Source organism: Cherax quadricarinatus, chromosome 43, assembly GCF_038502225.1.
Source record: "Cherax quadricarinatus isolate ZL_2023a chromosome 43, ASM3850222v1, whole genome shotgun sequence".
NCBI lineage: Eukaryota > Metazoa > Arthropoda > Malacostraca > Decapoda > Parastacidae > Cherax > Cherax quadricarinatus.
This window is the reverse complement of record NC_091334.1, coordinates 12255692-12269182: the sequence shown is the minus strand read 5'-3', so window position 1 is coordinate 12269182 and position 13491 is coordinate 12255692. Positions and strand designations below refer to the sequence as shown.

At 37.6% G+C, this 13491-nt stretch overlaps 1 protein-coding gene across 2 annotated transcripts in view; it reads left to right on the top strand.

Annotated features, from left to right (window-relative positions):
* LOC128694267 (bromodomain-containing protein 8) overlaps positions 1-13491 on the top strand; it is a 142086-nt gene that overhangs the window by 37991 nt on the left and 90604 nt on the right. The window lies entirely within an intron of this gene.

The window sequence follows — 13491 nt, the reverse complement described above, 5'->3', positions numbered from 1 at the left end:
GATACAAGGAGAATAGAAGCATCAGGGAAGAGAGAGGTGAAGGTTTATAAACTAAAAGAGGAGGCAGTTAGGGAAAGATATAAACAGCTATTGGAGGATAGATGGGCTAATGAGAGCATAGGCAATGGGGTCGAAGAGGTATGGGGTAGGTTTAAAAATGTAGTGTTAGAGTGTTCAGCAGAAGTTTGTGGTTACAGGAAAGTGGGTGCGGGAGGGAAGAGGAGCGATTGGTGGAATGATGATGTAAAGAGAGTAGTAAGGGAGAAAAAGTTAGCATATGAGAAGTTTTTACAAAGTAGAAGTGATGCAAGGAGGGAAGAGTATATGGAAAAAAAGAGAGAGGTTAAGAGAGTGGTGAAGCAGTGTAAAAAGAGAGCAAATGAGAGAGTGGGTGAGATGTTATCAACAAATTTTGTTGAAAATAAGAAAAAGTTTTGGAGTGAGATTAACAAGTTAAGGAAGCCTAGAGAACAAATGGATTTGTCAGTTAAAAATAGGAGAGGAGAGTTATTAAATGGAGAGTTAGAGGTATTGGGAAGATGGAGGGAATATTTTGAGGAATTGTTAAATGTTGATGAAGATAGGGAAGCTGTGATTTCGTGTATAGAGCAAGGAGGAATAACATCTTGTAGGAGTGAGGAAGAGCCAGTTGTGAGTGTGGGGGAAGTTCGTGAGGCAGTAGGTATATATATGTATATATATATATATATATATATATATATATATATATATATATATATAAATTATATATATATATATATATATATATATATATATATATATATATATATATATATATATATATATATATGTATATATGTATATAAGAAAATTAAAGGTGAATACAGGAAAGAGTAAGGTTATGAGGATAACAAAAAGATTAGGTGATGAAAGATTGAATATCAGATTGGAGGGAGAGAGTATGGAGGAGGTGAATGTATTCAGATATTTGGGAGTGGACGTGTCAGCAGATGGGTCTATGAAAGATGAGGTGAATCATAGAATTGATGAGGGAAAAAGAGTGAGTGGTGCACTTAGGAGTCTGTGGAGACAAAGAGGGGAATGTATGAGAGTATAGTTTTACCAACGCTCTTATATGGGTGTGAAGCATGGGTGATGAATGTTGCAGCGAGGAGAAGGCTGGAGGCAGTGGAGATGTCATGTCTGAGGGCAATGTGTGGTGTGAATATAATGCAGAGAATTCGTAGTTTGGAAGTTAGGAGGAGGTGCGGGATTACCAAAACTGTTGTCCAGAGGGCTGAGGAAGGGTTGTTGAGGTGGTTCGGACATGTAGAGAGAATGGAGCGAAACAGAATGACTTCAAGAGTGTATCAGTCTGTAGTGGAAGGAAGGCGGGGTAGGGGTCGGCCTAGGAAAGGTTGGAGAGAGGGGGTAAAGGAGGTTTTGTGTGCGAGGGGCTTGGACTTCCAGCAGGTATGCATGAGCGTGTTTGATAGGAGTGAATGGAGACAAATGGTTTTTAATACTTGACGTGCTGTTGGAGTGTGAGCAAAGTAACATTTATGAAGGGGTTCAGGGAAACCGGCAGGCCGGACTTGAGTCCTGGAGATGGGAAGTACAGTGCCTGCACTCTGAAGGAGGGGTGTTAATGTTGCAGTTTAAAAACTGTAGTGTAAAGCACCCTTCTGGCAAGACAGTGATGGAGTGAATGATGGTGAAAGTTTTTCTTTTTCGGGCCACCCTGCCTTGGTGGGAATCGGCCAGTGTGATAATAAAAAATAAAATAAATATATATATATATAATATATATATATATATATATATATATATATATATATATATATATATATATATATATATATATATATATATATATATATATATATATATTTATTAATTATATAAAAAATGATAATTGTCACTCTTGTTACCTAAATACGTACATTGCCTCATTTTGGTCCAGCATCCCATATATGCATACAAATTCATATTTAGTAGCAGCATTGTCACCTCATACATTGGTATTTTAGTGTGCACTCCTAGCCAAAGAATATTTTTCTACAGCTCACATTGTGATGTCAGATATTCAATAATCTAATAGATTATTTGCTTGTGATGTCATATGGCATTAGGTTTTCTTTCAGTTATTTTGGGAATCTGCATAAGTTGCATATGAGTGATATCAGAGGTTGGGCAGGTAAAGGTATAGAATACTGATAAGATGAGAAATAGGCACAGATGCTTATACATAGAAGCATTATTGGAAACATTTCTACTATTCATGGGTGAAATATCATAATAAGGCTTCCTCATAACTGCATTTGTCTATTTCTTGTCGATTTCAGGATTCTAGTGTGTGGGTATCTAACCGCTTTATGTTAAGCCAGATTTGATGTAAATGTACTTCAGGTGGGTTAAACATACTACAAGTTATCAATGTACTACACATAACTGTGATTATATAATCCATAATTTTTTTCTAGATATCATAGATATACAAGTAAAAAATAATTTTTATGCTACTAGGGTTTTACATTTCAAAGAATGTGATGACCCATTGTGCAGTACAGTAATCATGTGCCTAAATATCATGTCAGGTAATATTCCATGCTGTAAGATATACAGAAAATGTAGAAAAGATTGGATTATGTTTCAGAAATGTAAAAGTTAACCTCTCAAAGAAAGTTTCTAACATCTTTCCTTCCATTCTGACAGTTCTGTTAAGAACAAAATTGCAATATCAGCTGGTAGCATTTTTAAAAGATTTTCATTTAATCTTAAATGAGTTGAAAATATTTAAATATTTAAGAACACATATTGCACATTCAAAATAAATTTATGTATGTGGTAGGGGTAGGAGGGCTTGGCAGAACCCCTCCTGCTCCTAGGCATACATTGCCTCTTGCAATTGCCCTAACAGAAACCATATGTAGTTTTATTTAGTATTGTACATTATAAAAGGGATAGGTAATGGTCTTGAAGCTACATGGTCAGACCTCAGGCTGATGGTTACTAACCTTGGAAACTTGGCCTTACATGTATTCTGTTGGAAATATAGAAAGTTGCAGAACAAACTTTTATTGGAATAGCATTTCATTCTACCCAGAGAATTTTTTCTTTAACACACTGGCCACCTCCCACCGAGGGAGTGTGACCTGAGAGAGGAGAGACACTTCTACCATCATTCATTCAATCACTGTCCTGCTAAAACTGTATCAACATCACAGCTTGGATAACCTTCCAGACTGCAGCATCCCCACCCCTCCTTCAGAGTGTAGGCATTGTATTTCCCACCTCCAGGACTGGTTTCACTGAATCCCTTCATAAATGTTACCTTGATTACATTCTAACAGCACATTGAATATCTAAGCCCCTATCACTAAAACCTACCTTATCCCTTCCATCCAACCCTTTCTGGGATGACCCCTACCCCACCTTCCCTCTGTCCCAAATTTGTGTTCTCCTACTTAAACTGTTTTGCTCCATCCACTCTATATGTATGTCCAAACCATCTCAACAACCCCTTCTTAGCCCTTTGAATAATACTTTTGGTAAACAGACACCTAATCTTTATACTGTAGATTCTCTGCATAATACTACTGTATTCACACCTTCCACTTCCCTCAAAATATTGTCTCAGTAAAAACTTGTTCTCAGGGTCGGCCAAATTTCAAAAACAAAAAATTGTCTTTTCTTATGAAAAGATAGAGAATCTTTTCCCGATCATAATGACACCAAAAGTATGAAATTTGGTGGAAAACTTACGGAATTATGCTCTCGTGAAGCTAGCGGTCTCGACAGTGTTTATGCATTGGCGATTTTGCCCACTTTGAGCCCTATTTTCGGCCAGTTCCAGTGTACTTGTTGACAGGAATCATAACTATTTTGCTAGAACTCCATTTTTTCTATCGAATGAATATAAGAAACCACCCATTTACCGATTTCAACTATCCAATACAGTGGTCAGAATTTAGCAATTTTGCCAATTTCACACAAATTTCAAAAGATGCCAGTTTCCGAATAGGGTCCAGAATAAACAAGAAAGACATTCATGGCACTAAAATAACATTTCCTCTGTTCATTAGTCATGTCCCCAGGTCCCTCTTACATTCTTTTGCTTTCCACTTTGAATTTTTATTTTCACAAAAAAATAGAAAGATTTACTGTTATGCAAACTACTGCATTGGTGTAGAAATGGTATAAATATTATCAGAGCACTTGTGAAAGAATATTAGACTCACTAGTTGACGTGTATTGGACGCATAGCATGATTTGTTTACTTTTGAATTTTGGTAAAAATCGAACATTTCTGCTACTTTGAGCTCAATTTCATTGTGAAACCAATCAAAATTATCTCAATTTCTGTAATATGTCTTCCATTCTATAAAATGAGACCAGGAAAGCTAGAATACAACAATAAATACCATACGAAAATACAGTGCAAAGTCGCTGTTTTATTCCAAAAACACGGTCAAAGTATTTTTTTCTCTCATTACGCACTGTGTGCTGCAGGATTTTTTTTATACCGCGCACACTGACCACATAGACCCATTCTTTCATATTTAGGCCTACCAGCTTTCTCACTAGATTTGAGGGCGCTAGAATTTATGCTTACTAGTACGTTAAAAACCCTGGTGCGTAAGCCGTACTAGTACGGCCGAAACCCTGAAAGGGTTAATCATCTCCTTCATACTTGTCATTTCATTTATGAGACATACTATCATAGGGTAAACACACTGTGAATGTGGTTTCCCTTCATATTGTGATGGAATCTATGGCCTGATTATGTAAATGTTTAATAGGATTAGGTAATGTGCCAACCAACTGGATATGTTTTGAATTTATGTATGCTATTATTTTCCTTTGAAGCAGCTATAATTAGGCCTTAACAAGTTTCTAGTGTCCAACAGTGTGTTGGACATAAACTGTACTGTATTACGAAGACAATGTGTATATTGTCAGTTAGTTATACTTAGGTGATTTTTTTTGCTAATAATGAATCACAGGATAATAACATTAGACTTAATTGTCATTCTGTCATATTCACTTTATGAAATTTATTCATGATGCAGTGTTCAATATAAAAAAAAATGTTATGCCATTGAACATAAATGTGCTTTCTGATTGGCTGATGTGCATGCAGTGTTGTGGCTATTCTTGATGGTTATGAATCATAGAATGTTATATTTGTGCAGTCCGCCTGTTTGAAACAAACTTTCAATGTTTTTTTTCTTTGTCTGAGAAATTTATTAATGAAGCATTTAAAATATATTCGTTCCTAGCTAAGGTTGCCTATTTAATAACAGCCATTAGTAGGTTGGTAGACAGCAACCACCCAGGGAGGTACTACCATCCTGCCAAGTGAGTGTAAAACGAAAGCCTGTAATTGTTTTACATGATGGTAGGATTGCTGGTGTCTTTTGTCTGTCTCATAAATATGCAAGATTACAGGCATGTCTTGCTACTTCTACTTACACTTAGGTCACACTACACATACATGTACACATTTATTTATACACACTCGTCTGAGTTTTCTTTGATTTTATCTTAATAGTTCTTGGTCTTATTACTTTTCCTTTTATATCCATGGGGAAGTGGAATAAGAATCTTTCCTCCGTAAGCCATGCGTGTTGTAAAAGTCGACTAAAATGCCGGAAACAATGGGCTAGTAACCCCTTTTCCTGTAAAGATTACTAAAAAGAATAAGGAGAAAATTGTCAAAGTGGGAAGTCTGAATGTGCATGGATGTTGTGCAAATGATAAGAAAGAGATGATTGTGGATGTTATGAATGAGAAGAAACTGGATGTGTTGGCTTTAAGTGAAACAAAGCTGAAGGGGGTGGGAGAGTTTCAATGGAGAGGAATAAATGGGATTAGGTCAGGGGTTTCAAATAGAGCTAAAGAAGGAGTAGCAATAATGTTGAAGGATAAGCTATGGCAGGAAAAGAGGGACTACAAATGTATTAATTCAAGGATTATGTGGAGTAAAATAAAGATTGGATCTGAAAAGTGGGTTATAGTAAGTGTGTATGCACCTGGAGAAGAGAGAAGTGTAGAGGAGAGAGAGAGATTTTGGGAAATGTTGAGTGAATGCGTGGGGAGTTTTGAATCAAGTGTGAGAGTAATGGTGGTTGGGGATTTCAATGCTAAAATGGGTAAAAATGTTATGGAGGAAGTAGTAGGTAAATTTGGGGTGCCAGGGGTAAATGTAAATGGGGAGCCTTTAATTGAGCTATGTGTAGAAAGAGATTTGGTAATAAGTAATACATATTTTATGAAAAAGAGGGTAAATAAATGTACAAGGTATGATGTAGCACATAATGAAAGTAGTTTGTTAGATTATGTATTGGTGGATAAAAGGTTAATGGGTAGGCTCCAGGTTGTACATGTTTATAGAGGGGCAACTGATATATCGGATCATTATTTAGTTGTAGCTACAGTTAGAGTAAGAGGTAGATGGGAAAAAAGGAAGGTGGCAACAACAAGTAAGAGGGAGGTGAAAGTGTATAAACTAAGGGAGGAGGAAGTTCGTGTGAGATATAAGCAACTATTGGCAGAAAGGTGGGCTAGTGCAAAGATGAGTAGTGGGGGGGTTGAAAAGGGTTGGAATAGTTTTAAAAATGCAGTATTAGAATGTGGGGCAGAAGCTTGTGGTTATAGGAGGGTGGGGGCAGGAGGAAAGAGGAGTGATTGGTGGAATGATGAAGTAAAGGGTGTGATAAAAGAGAAAAAGGTAGCTTATGAGAGGTTTTTACAAAGCAGAAGTGTTATAAGAAGAGCAGAGTATATGGAGAGTAAAAGAAAGGTGAAGAGAGTGGTGAGAGAGTGCAAAAGGAGAGCAGATGGTAGAGTGGGAGAGGCACTGTCAAGAAATTTTAATGAAAATAAGAAAAAATTTTGGAGTGAGTTAAGCAAGTTAAGAAAGCCTAGGGAAAGTATGGATTTGTCAGTTAAAAACAGAGTAGGGGAGTTAGTAGATGGGGAGAGGGAGGTATTAGGTAGATGGCGAGAATATTTTGAGGAACTTTTAAATGTTGAGGAAGAAAGAGAGGCGGTAATTTCATGCACTGGCCAGGGAGGTATACCATCTTTTAGGAGTGAAGAAGAGCAGAATGTAAGTGTGGTGGAGGTACGTGAGGCATTACATAGAATGAAAGGGGGTAAAGCAGCTGGAACTGATGGGATCATGACAGAAATGTTAAAAGCAGGGGGGATATAGTGTTGGAGTGGTTGGTACTTTTGTTTAATAAATGTATGAAAGAGGGGAAGGTACCTAGGGATTGGCAGAGAGCATGTATAGTCCCTTTATATAAAGGGAAAGGGGACAAAAGAGATTGTAAAAATTATAGAGGAATAAGTTTACTGAGTATACCAGGAAAAGTATACGGTAGGGTTATAATTGAAAGAATTAGAGGTAAGACAGAATGTAGGATTGCGGATGAGCAGGGAGGCTTCAGAGTGGGTAGGGGATGTGTAGATCAAGTGTTTACATTGAAGCATATATGTGAACAGTATTTAGATAAAGGTAGGGAAGTTCTTATTACATTTATGGATTTAGAAAAGGCATATGATAGAGTGGATAGAGGAGCAATGTGGCAGATGTTGCAAGTATATGGAATAGGTGGTAAGCTACTAAATGCTGTTAGGAGTTTTTATGAGGATAGTGAGGCTCAGGTTAGGATGTGTAGAAGAGAGAGAGAGAATACTTCCCGGTAAAAGTAGGTCTTAGACAGGGATGTGTAATGTCACCATGTTTGTTTAATATATTTATAGATGGGGTTGTAAAAGAAGTAAATGCTAGGGTGTTCGGGAGAGGGGTGGGATTAATTTATGGAAATCAAATTCAAAATGGGAATTGACACAGTTACTTTTTGCTGATGATACTGTGCTTATGGGAGATTCTAAAGAAAAATTGCAAAGGTTAGTGGATGAGTTTGGGAATGTGTGTAGAAAGTTGAAAGTGAACATAGAGAAGAGTAAGGTGATGAGGGTATCAAATGATTTAGATAAAGAAAAATTGGATATCAAATTGGGGAGGAGGAGTATGGAAGAAGTGAATGTTTTCAGATACTTGGGAGTTGACGTGTCGGCGGATGGATTTATGAAGGATGAGGTTAATCATAGAATTGATGAGGGAAAAAAGGTGAGTGGTGCGTTGAGGTGTATGTGGAGTCAAAAAACGCTGTCTATGTAGGCAAAGAAGGGAATGTATGAAAGTATAGTGGTACCAACACTCTTATATGGATGTGAAGCTTGGGTGGTAAATGCAGCAGCGAGGAGACGGTTGGAGGCAGTGGAGATGTCCTGTCTAAGAGCAATGTGTGGTGTAAATATTATGCAGAAAATTCGGAGTGTGGAAATTAGGAGGTGTGGAGTTAATAAAAGCATTAGTCAGAGGGCAGAAGAGGGATTGTTGAGGTGGTTTGGTCGTTTAGAGAGAATGGATTAAAGTAGAATGACATGGAAAGCATATAAATCTATAGGGGAAGGAAGGAGGGGTAGGGGTCATCCTCGAAAGGGTTGGAGAGAGGGGTTAAAGGAGGTTTTGTGGGCGAGGGGCTTGGACTTCCAGCAAGCGTGCGTGAGCGTGTTAGATAGGAGTGAATGGAGACGAATGATAATTGGGACCTGACGATCTGTTGGAGTGTGAGCAGGGTAATATTTAGTGAAGGGATTCAGGGAAACTGGTTATTTTCATATAGTCGGACTTGAGTCCTGGAAATGGGAAGTACAATGCCTGCACTTTAAAGGAGGGGTTTGGGATATTGGCAGTTTGGAGGGATGTGTTGTGTATCTTTATACGTATATGCTTCTAGACTGTTGTATTCTGAGCACCTCTGCAAAAACAGTGATAATGTGTGAGTGTGGTGAAAGTGTTGAATGATGAAAGTATTTTCTTTTTGGGGATTTTCTTTCTTTTTTGAGTCACCCTGCCTCGGTGGGAGACGGCCGACTTGTTGAAAAAAAAAAAAAAAAATATTTTGACTAATATACAGTATTTGGAGATAGCAAAGATGAGAGAGGCTTGACATCTAAATTATCTGGTTAAATTTGATAAGAGTGCAGTCTTATTCAGTTACTGCACAGTTGATACACCAAAGTTCATGGGGGTTACATCCCTAGACGTCCTATTAGTGTAGAATCTGTTAATCTGTATATTTTTAAGAGGACATGTCTCACTCATCTAAGTAGTAGGTTGGTAAACAGCAACCGCCCAGGGAGGTACTACCGTCCTTCCAAGTGAGTGTAAAATGAAGGCCTCTAATTGTTTTAGATGATGGTAGGATTGCTGTGTCTTTTGTCTGTCTCATAAACATGCAAGATTTCAGGTATGTCTTGCTACTTCTACTTACACTTAGGTCACACTACACATACATGTACAAGCATATATATGGACACCCCTCTGGGTTTTCTTCTATTTTCTTTCTAGGTCTTGTTCTTGTTTATTTCCTCTTATCTCCATGGGGAAGTGGAACAGAATTCTTCCTCTGTAAGCCATGCATGTTGTATGACGCGACTAAAATGCCTGGAGCTAGGGCCTAGTAACACCTTCTCCTGTATAAATTACTAAATTTAAAAAGAGAAACTTTTGTTTTTCTTCTTGGTTGGATACGGCCGGTTTGTTGAAAAAAAAAAAAGTCTCATTCAGTCTTGCTCTGATTTATTTAATGTTTATATTTATGAGAATGAATGGAGAGAAGAAAAAAAGATTTGGAAAAACCATTTAACACATTTCAAACAAAATTCACGGTTAGTTTTTTTAACTTTTTTTTTTTTCTTTTCTCTATTCATTCTCATAAATATAAACATTAAACAAATCAGAGCAAGACTGAATGAGACACGTCCTCTTAAAAATATACAGATGGACATCATGAATAATCAAATCTATTTGTGAGCTGCCCATTAGTAAAAACCTTATATATGGTATGGTCAACAAGTGGTAAAAAAACATCCGCAATGAGGTGAAATGTGCAGTATTGGAAAATCCAGGTTCATTATCTTTCCTCAAAGTGTTAGTGTAAATGTCAGATGGTAAATAAAATCCTGGAGAAGTCTCAGTATGTAATATATTAATTATATACTGTGGGTTGGTAGACAGCAACCACCCAGGGAGGTACTACCGTCCTGCCAAGTGAATGTAAAACAAAAGCCTGTAATTGTTTTACATGATGGTAGGATTGCTGGTGTTTTCTTTTTGTCTGTCTCATAAATATGCAAGATTACAGGTATGTCTTGCTACTTCTACTTACACTTTGGTCACACTCCAGATAAACACTACTCATACATGTACACGTTTATTTATACACACTCATCTGAGTTTTCTTTGATTTTATCTTAATAGTTCTTGGTCTTATTACTTTTCCTTTTATATCCATGGGGAAGTGGAATAAGAATCTTTCCTCCGTAAACCATGCGTGTTGTAAAAGTCAACTAAAATGCCGAGAATAATGGGCTGGTAACCCCTTTTCCTGTAAAGATTACTAAAAAGAATAAGAAGAAGAAAATTGTCAAAGTGGGAAGTCTGAATGTGTGTGGATGTTGTGCAAATGATAAAAAAGAGATGATTGTGGATATTATGAATGAGAAGAAGCTGGATGACCTGGCTTTAAGTGAAACAAAGCTGAAGGGGGTGGGAGAGTTTCAATGGAGAGGAATAAATGGGATTAGGTCAGGGGTTTCAAATAGTTAGAGCTAAAGAAGGAGTAGCAATAATGTTGAAGGATAAGACATGGCAGGAAAAGAGGTACTATAAATGTATTAATTCAAGGATTATGTGGAGTAAAATAAAGGTTGGATGTGAAAAGTGGGTTATAGTAAGTGTATATGCACCTGGAGAAGAGAGAAGTGTAGAGGAGAGAGAGAGATTTTGGGAAATGTTGAGTGAATGCGTGGGGAGTTTTGAACCAAGTGTGAGAGTACTTGTGGTTGGGGATTTCAATGCTAAAGTGGGTAAAAATGTTATGGAGGGAGTAGTAGGTAAATTTGGGGTGCCAGGGGTAAATGTAAATGGGGAGCCTTTAATTGAGCTATGTGTAGAAAGAGATTTGGTAATAAGTAATACATATTTTATGAAAAAGAGGATAAATAAATATACAAGGTATGATGTAGCACGTAATGAAAGTAGTTTGTTAGATTATGTGTTGGTGGATAAAAGGTTAATGGGTAGGCTCCAGGATGTACATGTTTGTAGAGGGGCAACTGATATATTGGATCATTATTTAGTTATAGCTACAGTTAGAGTAAGAGGTAGATGGGACAAGAGGAAGGTGGCAACAACAAGTAAGAGGGAAGTGAAAGTGTATAAACTAAGGGAGGAGGAAGTTCGGGTGAGATATAAGCGACTATTGGCAGAAAGGTGGGCTAGTGCAAAGATGAGTAGTGGGGGGGGGGGCAGTTGAAGAGGGTTGGATTAGTTTTAAAAATGCAATATTAGAATGTGGGGCAGAAGTTTGTGGTTATAGGAAGGTGGGGGCAGGAGGAAAGAGGAGTGATTGATGGAATGATGAAATAAAGGGTGTGATAAAAGAGAAAAAGTTAGCTTATGAAAGGTTTTTACAAAGCAGAAGTGTTATAAGAAGAGCAGAGTATATGGATATTGAAAGAAAGGTGAAGAGAGTGGTGAGAGAGTGCAAAAGGAGAACAGATGATTGAGTGGGAGAGGCACTGTCAAGAAATTTTAATGAAAATAAGAAAACATTTTGGAGTGAGTTAAACAAGTTAAGAAAGCCTAGGGAACATAGGGGTATGTCAATTAAAAACAGAGTAGGGGAATTAGTAGATGGGGAGAGGGAGGTATTAGGTAGATGGCGAGAATATTTTGAGGAACTTTTAAATGTTGAGGAAGAAAGGGAGGCAGTAATTTCATGCACTGGCCAGGGAGGTATACCATCTTTTAGGAGTGAAGAAGAGCAGAATGTAAGTGTGGGGGAGGTACGCGAGGCATTACGTAGAATGAAAGGGGGTAAAGCAGCTGGAACTGATGGGATTATGACAGAAATGTTAAAAACAGTGGGGGATATAGTGTTGGAGTGGTTGGTACTTTTGTTTAATAAATGTATGAAAGAGGGGAAGGTAACTAGGGATTGGCAGAGAGCATGTATAGTCCCTTTACATAAAGGGAAGGGGGGGACAAAAGAGATTGTAAAAATTATAGAGGAATAAGTTTATTGAGTATAACAGGAAAAGTGTACGGTAAGGTTATTATTGAAAGAATTAGAGGTAAGACAGAATGTAGGATTGCGGATAAGCAAGGAGGTTTCAGAGTGGGTAGGGGATGTATAGATCAAGTGTTTACATTGAAGCATATATGTGAACAGTATTTAGATAAAGGTAGGGAAGCTTTTATTGCATTTATTGATTTAGAAAAGGCATATGATAGTGTATGCACCTGGAGAAGAGAGGAATGTAGAGGAGAGAGAGAGATTTTGGGAGATGTTAAGTGAATGTATAGGAGCCTTTGAACCAAGTGAGAGAGTAATTGTGGTAGGGGATCTGAATGCTAAAGTAGGAGAAACTTTTAGAGAGGGTGTGGTAGGTAAGTTTGGGGTGCCAGGTGTAAATGATAATGGGAGCCCTTTGATTGAACTTTGTATAGAAAGGGGTTTAGTTATAGGTAATACATATTTTAAGAAAAAGAGGATAAATAATTATACAAGATATAATATAGGGCAAAATGACAGTAGTTTGTTGGATTATGTATTGGTAGATAAAAGACTGTTGAGTAGACTTCAGGATGTACATGTTTATAGAGGGGCCACAGATATATCAGATCACTTTCTAGTTGTAGCTACACTGAGAGTAAAAGGTAGATGGGATACAAGGAGAATAGAAGCATCAGGGAAGAGAGAGGTGAAGGTTTATAAACTAAAAGAGGAGGCAGTTAGGGTAAGATATAAACAGCTATTGGAGGATAGATGGGCTAATGAGAGCATAGGAAATGGGGTCGAATAGGTATAGGGTAGGTTTAAAAATGTAGTGTTAGAGTGTTCAGCAGAAGTTTGTGGTTAAAGGAAAGTGGGTGCGGGAGGGAAGAGGAGCGATTGGTGGAATGATGATGTAAAGAGAGTAGTAAGGGAGAAAAAGTTAGCATATGAGAAGTTTTTACAAAGTAGAAGTGATGCAAGGAGGGAAGAGTATATGGAGAAAAAGAGAGAGGTTAAGAGAGTGGTGAAGCAATGTAAAAAGAGAGCAAATGAGAGAGTGGGTGAGATGTTATCAACAAATTTTGTTGAAAATAAGAAAAAGTTTTGGAGTGAGATTAACAAGTTAAGGAAGCCTAGAGAACAAATGAATTTGTCAGTTAAAAACGGGAGAGGAGAGTTATTAAATGGAGAGTTAGAGGTATTGGGAAGATGGAGGGAATATTTTGAGGAATTGTTAAATGTTGATGAAGATAGGGAAGCTGTGATTTCGTGTATAGGGCAAGGAGGAATAATATCTTGTAGGAGTGAGGAAGAGCCAGTTGTGAGTGTGGGGGAAGTTCGTGAGGCAGTAGGTAAAATGAAAGGGGGTAAGGCAGCCAGGATTGAT